Raw genomic sequence first — 23,970 nt, 5'->3', positions numbered from 1 at the left:
TTGGGGTTGGGGCACGCTGGGCCCATCACAGCTTCCAGTGCCCGGGGGCTGGGATGCTTTATCATCCATCTCGGAGTTCTGCCGCCTCTTTTGAAGGGGCTGTCGTTCCAGCATTTCCCCGTCCAGTGAAGAGGAGTTGTTGCAGTCTGATTCAGAAGAGAGCCTCCTCTTGCCACTGGTTTGGGTGGTGGCTTTGGGATGTTTTTTCTTTGTGGTTCTCCTCTGGACCACTTGCCACTGACCTGTTTGTCCATCTGCTGCCTCCTCCTCCATTGATTCTGTCTGTGGGGGAGGGGTTTCCGGGCGCTGGGTAGGTGCTGGGTCGTTGGTTTCAGCCGCCTCCCCTTCCTTCTCAGGTTGAAGTTCCTCACTGCGGAGAAGGTTGCTGGTCTCCTTTCGAACAGCGGACGCCTTCGTCGAACCTTCGCCCGGCCATTCCTTGGACCTTGCCGCCTGAGCATAGCTTTGACAACGTTTGGGACAGGTCTTGTAGAGATGGCCTGCCGCACCGCACAAGTTGCAACACTTAGTCTGCTTACAGTCCTTGGTCTGATGGCCTTCCTCCTTGCAGTTCTTGCAAACAACCGTGCTGCAGTTGGCTGCCATGTGACCAGATTTGCCACAGGTGCGACAAACTCTGGGCTGCCCAGCGTAGACCAAGAAGCCTCGACTTCCCCCGATAGCGAAGCTGGAGGGAGGGTGGATGATGGCTCCACTGGGATCTACCTTCAAGGTCACCTTGACCTGCCGCTTGCTGGTCCAGATCCCAAAGGGGTCCTTGACATCAGTGCTGCTGCCGGCCACCTCGACGTACCTGGCGAGAAAGGTGAGTACATCCACCACCGGAACATGGGGGTTGTAGAGGTGAATCGTCACCACCCGGTCCCGTTGTGACGGAAGCGTGAAGAGCGGCTCCGCTGTGAGGATCGACAGTGGCGCCCGGTCCCCTTTCTCCTTGAACGCCTTCAGGAACTTGATGCATCCCGCCACGTTCCGGAACGTCACGTCGAAGTATCCACTGCTGGGGAAATCCTGCAGGCAGAAGACGTCCGTCGCTTGAAATCCGCAGCAATCGAAGAGAATTTTCTTGATGAAGAAGGTGCGATCGACCGGTGCATCTCCTTCCTTGTCCTTCACGACCACCCGAACGGTGTTGCGCACTCCCTGGCCCGAAGCTCGAAAATTGGTTATAGCCATTTTACTCAAAGCTTCCCCAGGATCAAAAAGCAATGATCATGGTCTCTTCTCAATCAAATAAGCACTGATAAGAACAGATTTTTTTTTTTTTTTTTTTTTTTTTATTTCCAAAATATACTTTATTCATAAAAATCTGTAAAAATTACATTGCCAAACAGTTTCCAAACAGCACCAAAAAATACAAACATTGCAAGGGAGATCAGTTTCCTTCAATACTGTCATGAGTTTCTTCCCAACCCTTCCGTTTCTCAATTGTCATGTCAATTACAGTTTTACATTTACAGCAATTCAGAATATTAACGATACAGTTCGAGGGGTTTCCCATGGATCCAGCCCCTCAGTCTAGCTTGGTGGGGGAACCTTACACTGTGGTCTTTCCCCATTGAGCCTTTGCTGCGGCTGCCCCAAGCTTTAGTGCGTCCCTCAGCACGTAGTCCTGGACCTTGGAATGTGCCAGTCTGCAACATTCGGTGGTGGACAACTCTTTGCGCTGGAAGACCAGCAAGTTTCGGGCAGACCAAAGGGCGTCTTTCACCGAATTGATAGTCCTCCAGCAGCAGTTGATGTTTGTCTCGGTGTGCGTCCCTGGGAACAGCCCGTAGAGCACAGACTCCTGTGTTACAGAGCTGCTTGGGATGAACCTTGACAAAAACCACTGCATCTCTTTCCACACCTGCTTTGCAAAGGCACATTCCAGGAGGAGGTGGGCGACCGTCTCTTCCCCACCACAGCCAACGCGGGGGCACTGTGCGGAGGGGGCGAGACTTCGGGTGTGCATGAAGGATCTGACGGGGAGGGCCCTTCTCACCACCAGCCAAGCTACGTCTTGGTGCTTGTTTGAAAGTTCTGGTGATGAGGCATTCCGCCAAATGACTTTGACGGTCTGCTCGGGGAACCATCCGACAGGATCCACCGTTTCCTTTTCCCGTAGGGCCTTGAGGACATTCCGTGCAGACCACTGCCTGATGGACCGGTGGTCAAAGGTGTTTTTCCGCAGAAACTGCTCCACGAAGGATAGGTGGTACGGCACGTCCCAACTGCACGGAGCGTTCCGCGGCAATGTGACCAGGCCCATCCTTCGCAACACCGGGGACAGATAGAACCTCAGCACGTAGTGACACTTGGAGTTTGCGTACTGGGGATCGACACATAGCTTGATGCAGCCGCACACGAAGGTGGTCATCAGGATGAGGGCCACGTTGGGTACATTTTTCCCGCCCATGTCCAGAGATTTGAACATCGTGTCCCTCCGGACCCGGTCCATTTTAGATCCCCAGACGAAGCGGAAAATGGCTCGGGTGACTGCCACGGCGCAGGAGTGGGGTATGGGCCAGACCTGCGCCACGTAGAGCAACAACGTGAGCGCCTCGCACCTGATGACCAGGTTCTTACCCACAATGGAGAGAGATCGCTGCCCCCACATGCCCAACTTTTGTCGTACCTTGGCTACTCGCTCCTCCCATGTTTTGGTGCACGCCCCGGCCCTTCCGAACCATATCCCCAGCACCTTCAGGTAATCTGACCTGACGGTGAAGGGGACAAAGGATCGGTCAGCCCAGTTCCCAAAGAACATGGCCTCGCTCTTGCCGTGGTTAACTTTGGCTCCCGAGGCCAGTTCGAACTGGTCGCAGATGCTCATCAGTCTGCGCACGGACAGCGGATCCGAGCAGAAGACGGCGACGTCATCCATGTACAGGGAGGTTTTGACCTGAGTGCCTCCGCTGCCTGGGATTGTCACCCCTCTTATGCTCGCATCCTTCCTAATAGACTCAGCAAAGGGTTCAATACAGCAAACAAACAAGACCGGGGACAGAGGACAGCCCTGTCTGACTCCAGATTTGATCGGGAAACTTTCAGATTCCCACCCGTTGATTGAGACTGCGCTACTGATGTTTGTGTAGAGCAGTTGGATCCAATTGCAGATTCCCTCCCCAAACCCCATTTTGGAAAGCACGTCCATCATGTAGGTGTGCGATATCCTGTCAAAAGCCTTCTCCTGGTCCAGGCTGATGAGGCAGGTGTCCACCCTCCTGTCCCGTACGTAGGCGATCGTATCCCTGAGTAGCGCGAGGCTATCAGAGATCTTCCTGCCGGGTACAGTACAGGTCTGATCGGGGTGAATCACCAGCTCCAGAGCAGACTTGACTCGACTGGCTATGACTTTGGACAGAATCTTGTAATCAACATTAAGATAAGAACAGATACTACACTTGATCTTAGCCAAAAGGCCGAGAAGCGATGGCCGTAAAACTGTGTTTGCTGCGCGCGTCAGGCCCGGCATGCGGCCTCTACGTCAAAGTAGCCGCCGGGTGGGCGAGCCTAGGGCGAAAGAGGCGACGGCGGGCGGTCTTTGAGCCAGAGCTCCTTTTGTTGCCGGGCCTTGCAAGCAGAAAGGAAAGCACGCGTGCATGCCACGCGCAGCCATTCCTTGCGCTTCTGCGCGAGGCATTGCGCAGGAAAAAAGACACGCGCGCGCTGGGCAGCAAAGGGCGGCCTGCAACTGCAGGGCAATCCAACAGGGGGCAGCGTAGCGCCCACGGAAAACTGCAGCAAAGTCAGCCGAGCAGCAGCGCCGTCACTATTGCGAATTCTATTTTTCAGCAGGGGTCTCGCCCCCATGGAGGGGGGAAGCTGCACCGCTCCTGGAAACACTGCAATACCAGGTGGATGCATGGAGTGGACGGGGCAAGCCCCTGTTCCATCTCCCTGTCCCAAAAATCAATTTAATATTTGGTCCCCAGATAGGGGACGTATCAGATATTAAACTGATAAGAACAGATACTTTTTTTTTATTTCCAAAATATACTTTATTCATAAAAATCTGTAAAAATTACATTGCCAAACAGTTTCCAAACAGCACCAAAAAATACAAACATTGCAAGGGATATCAGTTTCCTTCAATACTCTCATGAGTTTCTTCCCAACCCTTCCTTTCCACAATTGTCATGTCAATTACAGTTTTACATTTACAACAATTGAGAATATTAACGATACAGTTCGAGGGGTTTCCCATGGATCCAGCCCCTCAGTCCAGCTTGGTGGGGGAACCTTACACTGTGGTCTTTCCCCATTGAGCCTTTGCTGCGGCTGCCCCAAGCTTTAGTGCGTCCCTCAGCACGTAGTCCTGGACCTTGGAATGTGCCAGTCTGCAACATTCGGTGGTGGACAACTCTTTGCGCTGGAAGACCAGCAAGTTTCGGGCAGACCAAAGGGCGTCTTTCACCGAATTGATAGTCCTCCAGCAGCAGTTGATGTTTGTCTCGGTGTGCGTCCCTGGGAACAGCCCATAGAGCACAGACTCCTGTGTTACAGAGCTGCTTGGGAGGAACCTTGACAAAGTACCAATATCCTGGGGGGGAGATTTGTTAGTGCTCTTCGGGGGGGTTTAAACTAAATCAGCAGGGGAATGGGAACCGAAATTGCAGTGCCAGTGTACAGGCTGTTGAGAGTAGTGAGGTAGGGGATAAGGTTACAGGGACGCAAGAGGGCACTGGCAAGCAAGAACTTGGTTTAAAGTGTGTCTACTTCAACGCCAGGAGCATCCGGAATAAGGTGGGTGAGCTTGCAGCATGGGTTGGTACCTGGGATCCTGATGTTGTGGCCATTTCGGAGACATGGGTAGAGCAGGGGCAGGAATGGATGTTGCAGGTTCCGGGATTTAGATGTTTCAGAAAGAACAGAGAAGAGGGTAAAAGAGGGGGGGGTGTGGCATTGTTAATCAAGGAAAGTATTACAGCGGCAGAAAGGACGTTTGAGGACTCGTCTACTGAGGTAGTATGGGCCGAGGTTAGAAACAGGAGAGGAGAGGTCACCCTGTTGGGAGTTTTCTATAGACCTCCGAATAGTTCCAGAGATGTAGAGGAAAGGATAGCGAAGATGATTCTCGACAGGAGCGAGAGTAACAGGGTAGTGGTTATGGGGGACTTTAACTTTCCAAATATTGACTGGAAATACTATAGTTCGAGTACTTTAGATGGATCTGTTTTTGTCCAGTGTGTGCAGGAGGGTTTTCTGACACAGTATGTGGACAGGCCAACCAGGGGCGATGCCACATTGGATTTGGTACTGGGTAATGAACCCGGCCAGGTGTTCGATTTAGATGTAGGTGAGCACTTTGGTGATAGTGATCACAATTCGGTTAGGTTTACCTTAGCGATGGGCAGGGACAGGTATATACCGCAGGGCAAAAATTATAGCTGGGGGAAAGGAAATTATGACGCGATTAGGCAAGATTTAGGATGTGTAGGATGGGGAAGGAAACTGCAGGGGATGGGCACAAACGAAATGTGGAGCTTATTCAAGGAGCAGCTAATGCGTGTCCTTGATAAGTATGTACCTGTCAGGCAGGGAGGAAGTTGTCGAGCAAGGGAGCCGTGGTTTACTCAAGAAGTTGAAGCGCTTGTCAAGAGGAAGAGGGCGGCTTATGTTAGGATGAGACGTGAAGGCTCAGTTAGGGCGCTTGAGAGTTACAAGCTAGCCAGGAAGGATCTAAAGGGAGGGCTAAGAAGAGCAAGGAGAGGACACGAGAAGTCATTGGCGGATAGGATCAAAGAAAACCCTAAGGCTTTCTATCGGTATATCAGGAATAAACGAATGATAAGAGTTAGAACAGGGCCAATCAAGGATAGTAGTGGGAAGTTGTGTGCGGAATCAGAGGAGATAGGGGAAGCGTTAAATGAATATTTTTCGTCAGTATTTACAGTAGAGAAAGAAAATGTTGCCAAGGAGATTACTGAGATACAGCCTACTAGGCTAGATGGGATTGAGATTCACAAGGAGGAGGTGTTAGCAATTTTGGAAAGAGTGAAAATAGATAAGTCCCCTGGGCCAGATGGGATTTATCCTAGGATTCTCTGGGAAGCTAGGGAGGAGATTGCAGAGCCGTTGTTGTTGATCTTCAAGTCGTCATTGTCGACAGGAGTAGTGCCGGAGGACTGGAGGATAGCAAATGTTGTCCCCTTGTTCAAGAAGGGGAGTAGAGACAGCCCTGGTAATTATAGACCTGTGAGCCTTACTTCGGTTGTGGGTAAAATGTTGGAAAAGGTTATAAGAGACAGGATTTATAATCATCTTGAAAAGAATAAGTTCATTTGCGATAGTCAGCACGGTTTTGTGAAAGGTAGGTCGTGCCTCACAAACCTTATTGAGTTTTTCGAGAAGGTGACCAAACAGGTGGATGAGGGTAAAGCCGTGGATGTGGTGTATATGGATTTCAGTAAGGCGTTTGATAAGGTTCCCCACGGTAGGCTATTGCAGAAAATACGCAAGTATGGGGTTGAAGGTGATTTAGAGCTTTGGATCAGAAATTGGCTAGCTGAAAGAAGACAGAGGGTGGTGGTTGATGGCAAATGTTCATCCTGGAGTTTAGTTACTAGTGGTGTACCGCAAGGTTCTGTTTTGGGGCCACTGCTGTTTGTCATTTTTATAAACGACCTGGATGAGGGTGTAGAAGGGTGGGTTAGTAAATTTGCGGATGACACGAAGGTCGGTGGAGTTGTGGATAGTGTCGAAGGGTGTTGTAGGGTACAGAGGGACATAGATAGGCTGCAGAGCTGGGCTGAGAGATGGCAAATGGAGTTTAATGCGGAGAAGTGTGAGGTGATTCACTTTGGAAGGAGTAACAGCAATGTAGAGTACTGGGCTAATGGGAAGATTCTTGGTAGTGTAGATGAGCAGAGAGATCTTGGTATCCAGGTACATAAATCCCTGAAAGTTGCTACCCAGGTTAATAGGGCTGTTAAGAAGGCATATGGTGTGTTAGCCTTTATTAGTAGGGGGATCGAGTTTCAGAGCCACGGGGTCATGATGCAGCTGTACAAAACTCTGGTGAGGCCGCACCTGGAGTATTGCGTGCAGTTCTGGTCACCGCATTATAGGAAGGATGTCGAAGCTTTGGAAAGGGTGCAGAGGAGATTTACTAGGATGTTGCCTGGTATGGAAGGAAGGTCTTACGAGGAAAGGCTGAGGGACTTGGGGTTGTTTTCGTTAGAGAGAAGGAGGAGGAGAGGTGACTTAATAGAGACATACAAGATAATCAGAGGGTTAGATAGGGTGGATAGTGAGAGTCTTTTTCCTCGGATGAGGATGGCAAACACGAGGGGACATAGCTTTAAGTTGAGGGGTGAAAGATATAGGACAGATGTCAGAGGTAGTTTCTTTACGCAGAGAGTAGTAGGGGCGTGGAACGCCCTGCCTGCAACAGTAGTAGACTCGCCAACTTTAAGGGCATTTAAGTGGTCATTGGATAGACATATGGATGTAAATGGAATAGTGTAGGTCAGATGATCGGCGCAACATCGAGGGCCGAAGGGCCTGTACTGCACTGTAATATTCTAAAAAAAAAACCACTGCATCTCTTTCCACACCTGCTTTGCAAAGGCACATTCCAGGAGGAGGTGGGCGACCGTCTCTTCCCCACCACAGCCAACGCGGGGGCACTGTGCGGAGGGGGCGAGACTTCGGGTGTGCATGAAGGATCTGACGGGGAGGGCCCTTCTCGCCACCAGCCAAGCTACGTCTTGGTGCTTGTTTGAAAGTTCTGGTGATGAGGCATTCCGCCAAATGACTTTGACGGTCTGCTCGGGGAACCATCCGACAGGATCCACCGTTTCCTTTTCCCGTAGGGCCTTGAGGACATTCCGTGCAAACCACTGCCTGATGGACCGGTGGTCAAAGGTGTTTTTCCGCAGAAACTGCTCCACGAAGGATAGGTGGTACGGCGCCGCCCAACTGCACGGAGCGTTCCGCGGCAATGTGACCAAGCCCATCCTTCGCAACACCGGGGACAGATAGAACCTCAGCACGTAGTGACACTTGGAGTTTGCATACTGGGGACCTACACTTGATCTTAGCCAAAAGGCCGAGAAGCGATGGCCGTAAAACTGCGTTTGCTGCGCGCGTCAGGCCCGGCGTGCGGCCTCTACGTCAAAGTAGCCGCCGGGTGGGCGAGCCTAGGGCGAAAGAGGCGACGGCAGGCGGTCTTTGAGCCAGAGCTCCTTTTGTTGCCGGGCCTTGCAAGCAGAAAGGAAAGCACGCGTGCATGCCACGCGCAGCCATTCCTTGCGCTTCTGCGCGAGGCATTGCGCAGGAAAAAAGACACGCGCGCGCTGGGCAGCAAAGGGCGGCCTGCAACTGCGGGGCAATCCAACAGGGGGCAGCGTAGCGCCCACGGAAAACTGCAGCAAAGTCAGCCGAGCAGCAGCGCCGTCACTATTGCGAATTCTATTTTTCAGCAGGGGTCTCGACCCCATGGAGGGGGGAAAGCTGCACCGCTCCTGGAAACACTGCAATACCAGGTGGATGCATGGAGTGGACGGGGCAAGCCCCTGTTCCATCTCCCTGTCCCAAAAATCAATTTAATATTTGGTCCCCAGATAGGGGACGTATCAGATATTAAACTGATAAGAACAGATACTTTTTTTTTTATTTCCAAAATATACTTTATTCATAAAAATCTGTAAAAATTACATTGCCAAACAGTTTCCAAACAGCACCAAAAAATACAAACATTGCAAGGGAGATCAGTTTCCTTCAATACTGTCATGAGTTTCTTCCCAACCCTTCCGTTTCACAATTGTCATGTCAATTACAGTTTTACATTTACAGCAATTCAGAATATTAACGATACAGTTCGAGGGGTTTCCCATGGATCCAGCCCCTCAGTCCAGCTTGGTGGGGGAACCTTACACTGTGGTCTTTCCCCATTGAGCCTTTGCTGCGGCTGCCCCAAGCTTTAGTGCGTCCCTCAGCACGTAGTCCTGGACCTTGGAATGTGCCAGTCTGCAACATTCGGCGGTGGACAACTCTTTGCGCTGGAAGACCAGCAAGTTTCGGGCAGACCAAAGGGCGTCTTTCACCGAATTGATAGCCCTCCAGCAGCAGTTGATGTTTGTCTCGGTGTGCGTCCCTGGGAACAGCCCGTCGAGCACAGACTCCTGTGTTACAGAGCTGCTTGGGATGAACCTTGACAAAAACCACTGCATCTCTTTCCACACCTGCTTTGCAAAGGCACATTCCAGGAGGAGGTGGGCGACCGTCTCTTCCCCACCACAGCCAACGCGGGGGCACTGTGCGGAGGGGGCGAGACTTCGGGTGTGCATGAAGGATCTGACGGGGAGGGCCCTTCTCACCACCAGCCAAGCTACGTCTTGGTGTTTGTTTGAAAGTTCTGGTGATGAGGCATTCCGCCAAATGACTTTGACGGTCTGCTCGGGGAACCATCCGACAGGATCCACCGTTTCCTTTTCCCGTAGGGCCTTGAGGATATTCCGTGCTGACCACTGCCTGATGGACCGGTGGTCAAAGGTGTTTTTCCGCAGAAACTGCTCCACGAAGGATAGGTGGTACGGCGCCTCCCAACTGCACGGTGCGTTCCGCGGCAATGTGACCAGGCCCATCCTTCGCAACACTGGGGACAGATAGAACCTCAGCACGTAGTGACACTTGGAGTTTGCGTACTGGGGATCGACACATAGCTTGATGCAGCCGCACACGAAGGTGGTCATCAGGATGAGGGCCACGTTGGGTACATTTTTCCCGCCCATGTCCAGAGATTTGAACATCGTGTCCCTCCGGACCCGGTCCATTTTAGATCCCCAGACGAAGCGGAAAATGGCTCGGGTGACTGCCACGGCGCAGGAGTGGGGTATGGGCCAGACCTGCGCCACGTAGAGCAACAACGTGAGCGCCTCGCACCTGATGACCAGGTTCTTACCCACAATGGAGAGAGATCGCTGCCCCCACATGCCCAACTTTTGTCGTACCTTGGCTACTCGCTCCTCCCATGTTTTGGTGCACGCCCCGGCACTTCCGAACCATGTCCCCAGCACCTTCAGGTAATCTGACCTGACGGTGAAGGGGACAAAGGATCGGTCAGCCCAGTTCCCAAAGAACATGGCCTCGCTCTTGCCGTGGTTAACTTTGGCTCCCGAGCCCAGTTCGAACTGGTCGCAGATGCTCATCAGTCTGCGCACGGACAGCTGATCCGAGCAGAAGACGGCGACGTCATCCATGTACAGGGAGGTTTTGACCTGAGTGCCTCCGCTGCCTGGGATTGTCACCCCTCTTATGCTCGCATCCTTCCTAATAGACTCAGCAAAGGGTTCAATACAGCAAACAAACAAGACCGGGGACAGAGGATAGCCCTGTCTGACTCCAGATTTGATCGGGAAACTTTCAGATTCCCACCCGTTGATTGACACTGCGCTACTGATGTTTGTGTAGAGCAGTTGGATCCAATTGCAGATTCCCTCCCCAAACCCCATTTTGGAAAGCACGTCCATCATGTAGGTGTGCGATATCCTGTCAAAAGCCTTCTCCTGGTCCAGGCTGATGAGGCAGGTGTCCACCCTCCTGTCCCGTACGTAGGCGATCGTATCCCTGAGTAGCGCGAGGCTATCAGAGATCTTCCTGCCGGGTACAGTACAGGTCTGATCGGGGTGAATCACCAGCTCCAGAGCAGACTTGACTCGACTGGCTATGACTTTGGACAGAATCTTGTAATCAACATTAAGCAGTGAGATGGGCCGCCAATTTCTGATTTCTGCCCTCTCCCCCTTCTGCTTGGAAATGAGGGTGATGATGCCTTTTCTCATGGTCTCTGACATGGTGCCGGCCAGGAGCATACTCTCGTATACTTCCAGCAGGTCCGGGCCGACCCAGTCCCACAGGGCCGAGTACAACTCGACCGGTAAGCCGTCGCTCCCGGGGGTTTTACTCGTCTCGAAAGACTCGACGGCCTGTGTCAGCTCGTCCAGAATTAGCGGCTTGTCCAGTCTCTCCCTCCTGCTGTCATCTAGGACCTCTGTGATAGATGACAGGAAGGACTGGGAGGCTCTGCTGTCTGTGGGCTTCGCGTCATACAGCCCAGCATAAAAGGATTTGCTGATCCTTAGTATATCGGACTGCGAAGACGTTACCGAGCCATCTTCTTCCTTCAGGCTGCTGATAACAGAGCTCTCTCTGTGTACCTTATGGAAGAAGTAACACGAGCACGTCTCATCCTGCTCGATGGAGCGGACTCTGGACCGGAAGATGATCTTGGAGGCCTCCTTGGCAAAGAGCGAGGCCTGCTGGCTCTTCACCTCTTGGAGGTCCTCCTTGACCTCGACCCCCATTGACTGCAACCGGAGTAGATTTTGCATAATTTTCTGGAGTCGGGACAGTTCCCTCTGTCTCTCTCTCGCCTTCTGAACACCTTTGTGGATGAAGAACCTCTTGATGTTCTCCTTAATCGCTTCCCACCAGTGAACTGGAGACTCAAAGAGGGGTTTCACGGTCCTCCAACCTTTGTAATCCCTTTTGAGTTCCTCAACGTTCTCTGGGGTCAGCAGTGTCGCATTGAGCTTCCACGTCCCTCTGCCAACCCGCTGGTCGTCCTGTAAGTGACAGTCGGCCAGTAAGAGGCAGTGGTCGGAGAAGAACACCGGCTTGACGTCGGTGGATCCGACCGTGACAGCACGGGACACAAACAGGAAGTCAATCCTGGAACGGGCAGACCCGTCCGATCTTGACCATGTGTATCTGCGCTGCGCTCCATCTGCAGGTTTGCTGAAGACGTCGTGCAGTTTGGCATCCTTAACTGTTTCTATGAGGAATCTGGACGTAGCGTCCAGTTTGCTGTCGTCACTGCCGGATCGTCCAGCCGCATCGATGATGCAGTTGAAGTCACCGCCTAGGATGACCGGCCTGGACGTCGCCAGCAGCAGTGGGAGCTGCTGGAAGACGGTCAGCCGCTCGCTGCGTTGTACCGGGGCGTACACGTTGATCAACCGGAGCGGAGCGTTGTTGTACATCACGTCTGCTACGAGGAGGCGGCCGCCCACCACCTCCTTAACTTCGGAGATGGTGAAGTTACCTCCCCGCAGCAGAATACCCAGGCCGGAGGAACGGCAGTCATTACCCCCCGACCAGATCGATGGCCCGTGGGACCACCATCGCGACCACTGCCTGTAGGTGCTGAGGTGTGGTATTCCACACTCCTGCAGAAACAGTAGGTCAGCTTTGACCTTGGCAAGGTAATCCAAGGTTGAAACACATCGCGTAGTAGATTTAATGCTACGCACATTAATGGAAGCAATTCTTACACCCATTTTTTACTAAAAATTAGTTGTTGCTTCCCATACCATTTGTCCTCGCTAGTCCCAGTCCTTCCCCTTCGGGATGTTCCTGCATACCCATCGTATGCGCAAGCAGTTTCACGTTGGTTGGGCTCAGAAACCCCTCCTGATTTTTCATGCAGGGTTTGTGCCGCTCGGGTGACATCGGGGGGGTCTTGTAGGCAGAGAGGATTGGGTTGTCCTCAGCTGCTTCCATCTGTTCCTCCTCGAAAACATCACAGCTCCCGGTCTCCCGGAGCTCAGGTGCGCCAGACGTGTCTTTGCTCCCGGTGTCGCAGAGCTGAAATGCGTTGGCCACTTCGTTACGTGTGGGGCATTGGGGTTGGGGCACGCTGGGCCCATCACAGCTTCCAGTGCCCGTGGGCTGGGATGCTTTATCATCCATCTCGGAGTTCTGCCGCCTCTTTTGAAGGGGCTGTCGTTCCAGCATTTCCCCGTCCAGTGAAGAGGAGTTGTTGCAGTCTGATTCAGAAGAGAGCCTCCTCTTGCCACTGGTTTGGGTGGTGGCTTTGGGATGTTTTTTCTTTGTGGTTTTCCTCTGGACCACTTGCCACTGACCTGTTTGTCCATCTGCTGCCTCCTCCTCCATTGATTCTCTCTGTGGAGGAGGGGTTTCCGGGCGCTGGGTAGGTGCTGGGTCGTTGGTTTCAGCCGCCTCCCCTTCCTTCTCAGGTTGAAGTTCCTCACTGCGGAGAAGGTTGCTGGTCTCCTTTCGAACAGCGGACGCCTTCGTCGAACCTTCTCCCGGCCTTTCCTTGGACCTTGCCGCCTGAGCATAGCTGAGGCAACGTTTGGGACAAGTCTTGTAGAGATGGCCTGCCGCACCGCACAAGTTGCAACACTTTGTCTGCTTACAGTCCTTGGTCTGATGGCCTTCCTCCTTGCAGTTCTTGCAAACAACCGTGCTGCAGTTGGCTGCCATGTGACCAGATTTGCCACAGGTGCGACAAACTCTGGGCTGCCCAGCGTAGACCAAGAAGCCTCGACTTCCCCCGATAGCGAAGCTGGAGGGAGGGTGGATGATGGCTCCACTGGGATCTACCTTCAAGGTCACCTTGACCTGCCGCTTGCTGGTCCAGATCCCAAAGGGGTCCTTGACATCAGTGCTGCTGCCGGCCACCTCGACGTACCTGGCGAGAAAGGTGAGTACATCCACCACCGGAACATGGGGGTTGTAGAGGTGAATCGTCACCACCCGGTCCCGTTGTGACGGAAGCGTGAAGAGCGGCTCCGCTGTGAGGATCGACAGTGGCGCCCGGTCCCCTTTCTCCTTGAACGCCTTCAGGAACTTGATGCATCCCGCCACGTTCCGGAACGTCACGTCGAAGTATCCACTGCTGGGGAAATTCTGCAGGCAGAAGACGTCCGTCGCTTGAAATCCGCAGCAATCTAAGAGAATTTTCTTGATGAAAAAGGTGCGATCGACCGGTGCATCTCCTTCCTTGTCCTTCACGACCACCCGAACGGTGTTGCGCACTCCCTGGCCCGAAGCTCGAAAATTGGTTATAGCCATTTTACTCAAAGCTTCCCCAGGATCAAAAGGCAATGATCATGGTCTCTTCTCAATCAAATAAGCACTGATAAGAACAGATACTACACTTGATCTTAGCCAAAAGGCCGAGAAGCGATGGCCCTAAAACTGCGTTTGCTGCGCACGTCAGGCCCGGCGTGCGGCCTCTACGTCAAAGTAGCCGCCGGGTGGGCGAGCCTCGGGCGAAAGAGGCGACGGCGGGCGGTCTTTGAGCCAGAGCTCCTTTTGTTGCCGGGCCTTGGAAGCAGAAAGGAAAGCACGCGTGCATGCCACGCGCAGCCATTCCTTGCGCTTCTGCGCGAGGCATTGCGCAGGAATAACGACAACCGCGCGCGCTGGGCAGCAAAGGGCGGCCTGCAACTGCGGGGCAATCCAACAGGGGGCAGCGTAGCGCCCACGGAAAACTGCAGCAAAGTCAGCAGCGCCGTCACTATTGCGAATTCTATTTTTCAGCAGAGGTCTCGCCCCCATGGAGGGGGGAAGCTGCACCGCTCCTGGAAACACTGCAATACCAGGTGGATGCATGGAGTGGACGGGGCAAGCCCCTGCTCCATCTCCCTGTCCCAAAAATCAATTTAATATTTGGTCCCCAGATAGGGGACGTATCAGATATTAAACTGATAAGAACAGATTTTTTTTTTTTTTTTTTTATTTCCAAAATATACTTTATTCATAAAAATCTGTAAAAATTACATTGCCAAACAGTTTCCAAACAGCACCAAAAAATACAAACATTGCAAGGGAGATCAGTTTCCTTCAATACTGTCATGAGTTTCTTCCCAACCCTTCCGTTTCACAATTGTCATGTCAATTACAGTTTTACATTTACAGCAATTCAGAATATTAACGATACAGTTCGAGGGGTTTCCCATGGATCCAGCCCCTCAGTCCAGCTTGGTGGGGGAACCTTACACTGTGGTCTTTCCCCATTGAGCCTTTGCTGCGGCTGCCCCAAGCTTTAGTGCGTCCCTCAGCACGTAGTCCTGGACCTTGGAATGTGCCAGTCTGCAACATTCGGCGGTGGACAACTCTTTGCGCTGGAAGACCAGCAAGTTTCGGGCAGACCAAAGGGCGTCTTTCACCGAATTGATAGTCCTCCAGCAGCAGTTGATGTTTGTCTCGGTGTGCGTCCCTGGGAACAGCCCGTAGAGCACAGACTCCTGTGTTACAGAGCTGCTTGGGATGAACCTTGACAAAAACCACTGCATCTCTTTCCACACCTGCTTTGCAAAGGCACATTCCAGGAGGAGGTGGGCGACCGTCTCTTCCCCACCACAGCCAACGCGGGGGCACTGTGCGGAGGGGGCGAGACTTCGGGTGTGCATGAAGGATCTGACGGGGAGGGCCCTTCTCACCACCAGCCAAGCTACGTCTTGGTGCTTGTTTGAAAGTTCTGGTGATGAGGCATTCCGCCAAATGACTTTGACGGTCTGCTCGGGGAACCATCCGACAGGATCCACCGTTTCCTTTTCCCGTAGGGCCTTGAGGACATTCCGTGCAGACCACTGCCTGATGGACCGGTGGTCAAATGTGTTTTTCCGCAGAAACTGCTCCACGAAGGATAGGTGGTACGGCGCCGCCCAACTGCACGGAGCGTTCCGCGGCAATGTGACCAGGCCCATCCTTCGCAACACCGGGGACAGATAGAACCTCAGCACGTAGTGACACTTGGAGTTTGCGTACTGGGGATCTACACATAGCTTGATGCAGCCGCACACGAAGGTGGTCATCAGGATGAGGGCCACGTTGGGTACATTTTTCCCGCCCATGTCCAGAGATTTGAACAACGTGTCCCTCCGGACCCGGTCCATTTTAGATCCCCAGACGAAGCGGAAAATGGCTCGGGTGACTGCCACGGCGCAGGAGTGGGGTATGGGCCAGACCTGCGCCACGTAGAGCAACAACGTGAGCGCCTCGCACCTGATGACCAGGTTCTTACCCACAATGGAGAGAGACCGCTGCCCCCACATGCCCAACTTTTGTCGTACCTTGGCTACTCGCTCCTCCCATGTTTTGGTGCACGCCCCGGCCCTTCCGAACCATATCCCCAGCACCTTCAGGTAATCTGACCTGACGGTGAAGGGGACAAAGGATCGGTCAGCCCAGTTCCCAAAGAACATGGCCTCGCTCTTGCCGTGGTTAACTTTGGCTCCCGAGGCCAGTTCGAACTGGTCGCAGATGCTCATCAGTCTGCGCACGGACAGCGGATCCGAGCAGAAGACGGCGACGTCATCCATGTACAGGGAGGTTTTGACCTGAGTGCCTCCGCTGCCTGGGATTGTCACCCCTCTTATGCTCGCATCCTTCCTAATAGACTCAGCAAAGGGTTCAATACAGCAAACAAACAAGACCGGGGAAAGAGGACAGCCCTGTCTGACTCCAGATTTGATCGGGAAACTTTCAGATTCCCACCCGTTGATTGAGACTGCGCTACTGATGTTTGTGTAGAGCAGTTGGATCCAATTGCAGATTCCCTCCCCAAACCCCATTTTGGAAAGCACGTCCATCATGTAGGTGTGCGATATCCTGTCAAAAGCCTTCTCCTGGTCCAGGCTGATGAGGCAGGTGTCCACCCTCCTGTCCCGTACGTAGGCGATCGTATCCCTGAGTAGCGCGAGGCTATCAGAGATCTTCCTGCCGGGTACAGTACAGGTCTGATCGGGGTGAATCACCAGCTCCAGAGCAGACTTGACTCGACTGGCTATGACTTTGGACAGAATCTTGTAATCAACATTAAGCAGTGAGATGGGCCGCCAATTTCTGATTTCTACCCTCTCCCCCTTCTGCTTGTAAATGAGGGTGATGATGCCTTTTCTCATGGATTCTGACATGCTACCGGCCAGGAGCATACTCTCGTATACTTCCAGCAGGTCCGGGCCGACTCAGTCCCACAGGGCCGAGTACAACTCGACCGGTAAGCCGTCGCTCCCGGGAGTTTTACTCGCCTCGAAAGACTCGACGGCCTTTGTCAGCTCGTCCAGAGTTAGCGGCTTGTCCAGTCCCTCCCTCCTGCTGTCATCTAAGACCTCTGTGATAGATGACAGGAAGGACTGGGAGGCTCTGCTGTCTGTGGGCTTCGCGTCATACAGCCCAGCATAAAAGGATTTGCTGATCCTTAGTATGTCGGACTGCGAAGACGTTACCGAGCCATCTTCTTCCTTCAGGCTGCTGATAACAGAGCTCTCTCTGTGTACCTTTTGGAAGAAGTAACGCGAGCACGTCTCATCCTGCTCGATGGAGCGGACTCTGGACCGGAAGATGATCTTGGAGGCCTCCTTGGCAAAGAGCGAGGCCTGCTGGCTCTTCACCTCTTGGAGGTCCTCCTTGACCTCGACCCCCATTGACTGCAACCGGAGTAGATTTTGCATAATTTTCTGGAGTCGGGACAGTTCCCTCTGTCTCTCTCTCGCCTTCTGAACACCTTTGTGGATGAAGAACCTCTTGATGTTCTCCTTTATCGCTTCCCACCAGTGAACTGGAGACTCAAAGAGGGGTTTCACGGTCCTCCAACCTTTGTAATCCCTTTTGAGTTCCTCAACGTTCTCTGGGGTCAGCAGTGTCGCATTGAGCTTCCACGTCCCTCTGCCAACCCGCTGGTCGTCCTGTAAGTGACAGTCGGCCAGTAAGAGGCAGTGGTCGGAGAAGAACACCGGCTTGACGTCGGTGGATCCGACCGTGACAGCACGGGAAACAAACAGGAAGTCAATCCTGGAACGGGCAGACCCGTCCGATCTTGACCATGTGTATCTGCGCTGCGCTCCGTCTGCAGGTTTGCTGAAGACGTCGTGCAGTTTGGCATCCTTAACTGTTTCTATGAGGAATCTGGACGTACCGTCCAGTTTGCTGTCGTCACTGCCGGATCGTCCAGCCGCATCGATGATGCAGTTGAAGTCACCGCCTAGGATGACCGGCCTGGACGTCGCCAGCAGCAGTGGGAGCTGCTGGAAGACGGTCAGCCGCTCGCTGCGTTGTACCGGGGCGTACACGTTGATCAACCGGAGCGGAGCGTTGTTGTACATCACGTCTGCTACGAGGAGGCGGCCGCCCACCACCTCCTTAACTTCGGAGATGGTGAAGTTACCTCCCCGCAGCAGAATACCCAGGCCGGAGGAACGGCAGTCATTACCCCCCGACCAGATCGATGGCCCGTGGGACCACCATCGCGACCACTGCCTGTAGGTGCTGAGGTGTGGTATTCCACACTCCTGCAGAAACAGTAGGTCAGCTTTGACCTTGGCAAGGTAATCCAAGGTTGAAACACATCGCGTAGTCGATTTAATGCTACGCACATTAATGGAAGCAATTCTTACACCCATTTTTTACTAAAAATTAGTTGTTGCTTCCCATACCATTTGTCCTCGCTAGTCCCAGTCCTTCCCCTTCGGGATGTTCCTGCATACCCATCGTATGCGCAAGCAGTTTCACGTTGGTTGGGCTCAGAAACCCCTCCTGATTTTTCATGCAGGGTTTGTGCCGCTCGGGTGACATCGGGGGGGTCTTGTAGGCAGAGAGGATTGGGTTGTCCTCAGCTGCTTCCATCTGTTCCTCCTCGAAAACATCACAGCTCCCGGTCTCCCGGAGCTCAGGTGCGCCAGACGTGTCTTTGCTCCCGGTGTCCTGGAGCTGAGATGCGTTGGCCACGTCGTTACGTGTGGGGCATTGGGGTTGGGGCACGCTGGGCCCATCACAGCTTCCAGTGCCCGGGGGCTGGGATGCTTTATCATCCATCTCGGAGTTCTGCCGCCTCTTTTGAAGGGGCTGTCGTTCCAGCATTTCCCCGTCCAGTGAAGAGGAGTTGTTGCAGTCTGATTCAGAAGAGAGCCTCCTCTTGCCACTGGTTTGGGTGGTGGCTTTGGGATGTTTTTTCTTTGTGGTTCTCCTCTGGACCACTTGCCACTGACCTGTTTGTCCATCTGCTGCCTCCTCCTCCATTGATTCTGTCTGTGGGGGAGGGGTTTCCGGGCGCTGGGTAGGTGCTGGGTCGTTGGTTTCAGCCGCCTCCCCTTCCTTCTCAGGTTGAAGTTCCTCACTGCGGAGAAGGTTGCTGGTCTCCTTTCGAACAGCGGACGCCTTCGTCGAACCTTCGCCCGGCCATTCCTTGGACCTTGCCGCCTGAGCATAGCTTTGACAACGTTTGGGACAGGTCTTGTAGAGATGGCCTGCCGCACCGCACAAGTTGCAACACTTAGTCTGCTTACAGTCCTTGGTCTGATGGCCTTCCTCCTTGCAGTTCTTGCAAACAACCGTGCTGCAGTTGGCTGCCATGTGACCAGATTTGCCACAGGTGCGACAAACTCTGGGCTGCCCAGCGTAGACCAAGAAGCCTCGACTTCCCCCGATAGCGAAGCTGGAGGGAGGGTGGATGATGGCTCCACTGGGATCTACCTTCAAGGTCACCTTGACCTGCCGCTTGCTGGTCCAGATCCCAAAGGGGTCCTTGACATCAGTGCTGCTGCCGGCCACCTCGACGTACCTGGCGAGAAAGGTGAGTACATCCACCACCGGAACATGGGGGTTGTAGAGGTGAATCGTCACCACCCGGTCCCGTTGTGACGGAAGCGTGAAGAGCGGCTCCGCTGTGAGGATCGACAGTGGCGCCCGGTCCCCTTTCTCCTTGAACGCCTTCAGGAACTTGATGCATCCCGCCACGTTCCGGAACGTCACGTCGAAGTATCCACTGCTGGGGAAATCCTGCAGGCAGAAGACGTCCGTCGCTTGAAATCCGCAGCAATCGAAGAGAATTTTCTTGATGAAGAAGGTGCGATCGACCGGTGCATCTCCTTCCTTGTCCTTCACGACCACCCGAACGGTGTTGCGCACTCCCTGGCCCGAAGCTCGAAAATTGGTTATAGCCATTTCACTCAAAGCTTCCCCAGGATCAAAAGGCAATGATCATGGTCTCTTCTCAATCAAATAAGCACTGATAAGAACAGATACTACACTTGATCTTAGCCAAAAGGCCGAGAAGCGATGGCCCTAAAACTGCGTTTGCTGCGCGCGTCAGGCCCGGCGTGCGGCCTCTACGTCAAAGTAGCCGCCGGGTGGGCGAGCCTCGGGCGAAAGAGGCGACGGCGGGCGGTCTTTGAGCCAGAGCTCCTTTTGTTGCCGGGCCTTGCAAGCAGAAAGGAAAGCACGCGTGCATGCCACGCGCAGCCATTCCTCGCGCTTCTGCGCGAGGCATTGCGCAGGAACAAAGACACGCGCGCGCGCGCTGGGCAGCAAAGGGCGGCCTGCAACTGCGGGGCAATCCAACAGGGGGCAGCGTAGCGCCCAGGGAAAACTGCAGCAAAGTCAGCCGAGCAGCAGCGCCGTCACTATTGCGAACTCTATTTTTCAGCAGGGATCTCGCCCCCATGGAGGGGAGAAGCTGCACCGCTCCTGGAAACACTGCAATACCAGTTGGATGCATGGAGTGGACGGGGCAAGCCCCTGCTCCATCTCCCTGTCCCAAAAATCAATTTAATATTTGGTCCCCAGATAGGGGACGTATCAGATATTAAACTGATAAGAACAGATTTTTTTTTTTTTTTTTTTTTATTTCCAAAATATACTTTATTCATAAAAATCTGTAAAAATTACATTGCCAAACAGTTTCCAAACAGCACGAAAAAATACAAACATTGCAAAAGAGATCAGTTTCTTTCAATAATGTCATGAGTTTCTTCCCAACCCTTCCGTTTCACAATTGTCATGTCAATTACAGTTTTACATTTACAGCAATTGAGAATATTAACGATACAGTTCGAGGGGCTTCCCATGGTTCCAGCCCCTCAGTCCAGCTTGGTGGGGGAACCTTACACTGTGGTCTTTCCCCATTGAGCCTTTGCTGCGGCTGCCCCAAGCTTTAGTGCGTCCCTCAGCACGTAGTCCTGGACCTTGGAATGTGCCAGTCTGCAACATTCGGTGGTGGACAACTCTTTGCGCTGGAACTGATAAGAACAGATACTACACTTGATCTTAGCCAAAAGGCCGAGAAGCGATGGCCGTAAAACTGCGTTTGCTGCGCGTGTCAGGCCCGGCGTGCGGCCTCTACGTCAAAGTAGCCGCCGGGTGGGCGAGCCTCGGGCGAAAGAGGCGACGGCGGGCGGTCTTTGAGCCAGAGCTCCTTTTGTTGCCGGGCCTTGCAAGCAGAAAGGAAAGCACGCGTGCATGCCACGCGCAGCCATTCCTCGCGCTTCTGCGCGAGGCATTGCGCAGGAACAAAGACACGCGCGCGCGCTGGGCAGCAAAGGGCGGCCTGCAACTGCGGGGCAATCCAACAGGAGGCAGCGTAGCGCCCAGGGAAAACTGCAGCAAAGTCAGCCGAGCAGCAGCGCCGTCACTATTGCGAACTCTATTTTTCAGCAGGGGTCTCGCCCCCATGGAGGGGGGAAGCTGCACCGCTCCTGGAAACACTGCAATACCAGTTGGATGCATGGAGTGGACGGGGCAAGCCCCTGCTCCATCTCCCTGTCCCAAAAATCAATTTAATATTTGGTCCCCAGATAGGGGACGTATCAGATATTAAACTGATAAGAACAGATACTACACTTGATCTTAGCCAAAAGGCCGAGAAGCGATGGCCGTAAAACTGCGTTTGCTGCGCGCGTCAGGCCCGGCGTGCGGCCTCTACGTCAAAGTAGCCGCCGGGTGGGCGAGCCTCGGGCGAAAGATGCGACGGCGGGCGGTCTTTGAGCCAGAGCTCCTTTTGTTGCCGGGCCTTGCAAGCAGAAAGGAAAGCACGCGTGCATGCCACGCGCAGCCATTCCTCGCGCTTCTGCGCGAGGCATTGCGCAGGAACAAAGACACGCGCGCGCGCTGGGCAGCAAAGGGCGGCCTGCAACTGCGGGGCAATCCAACAGGGGGCAGCGTAGCGCCCAGGGAAAACTGCAGCAAAGTCAGCCGAGCAGCAGCGCCGTCACTATCGCGAACTCTATTTTTCAGCAGGGGTCTCGCCCCCATGGAGGGGGGAAGCTGCACCGCTCCTGGAAACACTGCAATACCAGGTGGATGCATGGAGTGGACGGGGCAAGCCCCTGCTCCATCTCCCTGTCCCAAAAATCAATTTAATATTTGGTCCCCAGATAGGGGACGTATCAGATATTAAACTGATAAGAACAGATACTTTTTTTTTATTTCCAAAATATACTTTATTCATAAAAATCTGTAAAAATTACATTGCCAAACAGTTTCCAAACAGCACGAAAAAATACAAACATTGCAAAAGAGATCAGTTTCTTTCAATAATGTCATGAGTTTCTTCCCAACCCTTCCGTTTCACAATTGTCATGTCAATTACAGTTTTACATTTACAGCAATTGAGAATATTAACGATACAGTTCGAGGGGCTTCCCATGGTTCCAGCCCCTCAGTCCAGCTTGGTGGGGGAACCTTACACTGTGGTCTTTCCCCATTGAGCCTTTGCTGCGGCTGCCCCAAGCTTTAGTGCGTCCCTCAGCACGTAGTCCTGGACCTTGGAATGTGCCAGTCTGCAACATTCGGTGGTGGACAACTCTTTGCGCTGGAAGACCAGCAAGTTTCGGGCAGACCAAAGGGCGTCTTTCACCGAATTGATAGTCCTCCAGCAGCAGTTGATGTTTGTCTCGGTGTGCGTCCCTGGGAACAGCCCGTAGAGCACAGACTCCTGTGTTACAGAGCTGCTTGGGATGAACCTTGACAAAAACCACTGCATCTCTTTCCACACCTGCTTTGCAAAGGCACATTCCAGGAGGAGGTGGGCGACCGTCTCTTCCCCACCACAGCCAACGCGGGGGCACTGTGCGGAGGGGGCGAGACTTCGGGTGTGCATGAAGGACCTGACGGGGAGGGCCCTTCTCACCACCAGCCAAGCTACGTCTTGGTGCTTGTTTGAAAGTTCTGGTGATGAGGCATTCCGCCAAATGACTTTGACGGTCTGCACTGATAAGAACAGATACTACACTTGATCTTAGCCAAAAGGCCGAGAAGCGATGGCCCTAAAACTGCGTTTGCTGCGCGCGTCAGGCCCGGCGTGCGGCCTCTACGTCAAAGTAGCCGCCGGGTGGGCGAGCCTCGGGCGAAAGAGGCGACGGCGGGCGGTCTTTGAGCCAGAGCTCCTTTTGTTGCCGGGCCTTGCAAGCAGAAAGGAAAGCACGCGTGCATGCCACGCGCAGCCATTCCTCGCGCTTCTGCGCGAGGCATTGCGCAGGAACAAAGACACGCGCGCGCGCGCTGGGCAGCAAAGGGCGGCCTGCAACTGCGGGGCAATCCAACAGGGGGCAGCGTAGCGCCCAGGGAAAACTGCAGCAAAGTCAGCCGAGCAGCAGCGCCGTCACTATTGCGAACTCTATTTTTCAGCAGGGATCTCGCCCCCATGGAGGGGAGAAGCTGCACCGCTCCTGGAAACACTGCAATACCAGTTGGATGCATGGAGTGGACGGGGCAAGCCCCTGCTCCATCTCCCTGTCCCAAAAATCAATTTAATATTTGGTCCCCAGATAGGGGACGTATCAGATATTAAACTGATAAGAACAGATTTTTTTTTTTTTTTTTTTTTATTTCCAAAATATACTTTATTCATAAAAATCTGTAAAAATTACATTGCCAAACAGTTTCCAAACAGCACGAAAAAATACAAACATTGCAAAAGAGATCAGTTTCTTTCAATAATGTCATGAGTTTCTTCCCAACCCTTCCGTTTCACAATTGTCATGTCAATTACAGTTTTACATTTACAGCAATTGAGAATATTAACGATACAGTTCGAGGGGCTTCCCATGGTTCCAGCCCCTCAGTCCAGCTTGGTGGGGGAACCTTACACTGTGGTCTTTCCCCATTGAGCCTTTGCTGCGGCTGCCCCAAGCTTTAGTGCGTCCCTCAGCACGTAGTCCTGGACCTTGGAATGTGCCAGTCTGCAACATTCGGTGGTGGACAACTCTTTGCGCTGGAAGACCAGCAAGTTTCGGGCAGACCAAAGGGCGTCTTTCACCGAATTGATAGTCCTCCAGCAGCAGTTGATGTTTGTCTCGGTGTGCGTCCCTGGGAACAGCCCGTAGAGCACAGACTCCTGTGTTACAGAGCTGCTTGGGATGAACCTTGACAAAAACCACTGCATCTCTTTCCACACCTGCTTTGCAAAGGCACATTCCAGGAGGAGGTGGGCGACCG

The 23,970-nt window shown here is 53.3% G+C and overlaps 4 non-coding genes and 8 pseudogenes across 4 annotated transcripts; all 12 read right to left on the bottom strand.

Annotated features, from left to right (window-relative positions):
* Window positions 1-3,353: 3,353 nt before the first annotated feature.
* On the bottom strand, window positions 3,354-3,437 carry LOC137354730 (U2 spliceosomal RNA; annotated as a pseudogene).
* A 386-nt stretch (window positions 3,438-3,823) lies between these two features.
* Window positions 3,824-4,001, bottom strand: LOC137354173 (U2 spliceosomal RNA; annotated as a pseudogene).
* A 4,454-nt stretch (window positions 4,002-8,455) lies between these two features.
* LOC137354170 (U2 spliceosomal RNA) lies at window positions 8,456-8,634 on the bottom strand (annotated as a pseudogene).
* A 5,200-nt stretch (window positions 8,635-13,834) lies between these two features.
* On the bottom strand, window positions 13,835-13,943 carry LOC137354677 (U2 spliceosomal RNA; annotated as a pseudogene).
* Window positions 13,944-14,323: 380 nt separating this feature from the next.
* LOC137354351 (U2 spliceosomal RNA) lies at window positions 14,324-14,508 on the bottom strand. The gene has a single exon (XR_010970381.1). It is a non-coding gene; the product is annotated as a U2 spliceosomal RNA (small nuclear RNA).
* Window positions 14,509-19,708: 5,200 nt separating this feature from the next.
* LOC137354623 (U2 spliceosomal RNA) lies at window positions 19,709-19,817 on the bottom strand (annotated as a pseudogene).
* A 390-nt stretch (window positions 19,818-20,207) lies between these two features.
* On the bottom strand, window positions 20,208-20,394 carry LOC137354439 (U2 spliceosomal RNA). The gene has a single exon (XR_010970438.1). It is a non-coding gene; the product is annotated as a U2 spliceosomal RNA (small nuclear RNA).
* Window positions 20,395-20,691: 297 nt separating this feature from the next.
* On the bottom strand, window positions 20,692-20,826 carry LOC137354769 (U2 spliceosomal RNA; annotated as a pseudogene).
* Window positions 20,827-21,214: 388 nt separating this feature from the next.
* Window positions 21,215-21,405, bottom strand: LOC137353916 (U2 spliceosomal RNA). The gene has a single exon (XR_010970066.1). It is a non-coding gene; the product is annotated as a U2 spliceosomal RNA (small nuclear RNA).
* Window positions 21,406-21,793: 388 nt separating this feature from the next.
* On the bottom strand, window positions 21,794-21,971 carry LOC137354198 (U2 spliceosomal RNA; annotated as a pseudogene).
* A 723-nt stretch (window positions 21,972-22,694) lies between these two features.
* LOC137354742 (U2 spliceosomal RNA) lies at window positions 22,695-22,795 on the bottom strand (annotated as a pseudogene).
* Window positions 22,796-23,185: 390 nt separating this feature from the next.
* LOC137354438 (U2 spliceosomal RNA) lies at window positions 23,186-23,372 on the bottom strand. The gene has a single exon (XR_010970437.1). It is a non-coding gene; the product is annotated as a U2 spliceosomal RNA (small nuclear RNA).
* Window positions 23,373-23,970: the final 598 nt, after the last annotated feature.

This window comes from Heterodontus francisci, chromosome 41, assembly GCF_036365525.1.
Source record: "Heterodontus francisci isolate sHetFra1 chromosome 41, sHetFra1.hap1, whole genome shotgun sequence".
Taxonomy (NCBI): Eukaryota; Metazoa; Chordata; class Chondrichthyes; order Heterodontiformes; family Heterodontidae; genus Heterodontus; species Heterodontus francisci.
Note: the sequence above shows the minus strand (reverse complement) of the source record. Positions and strands in the feature narration are given on the sequence as shown.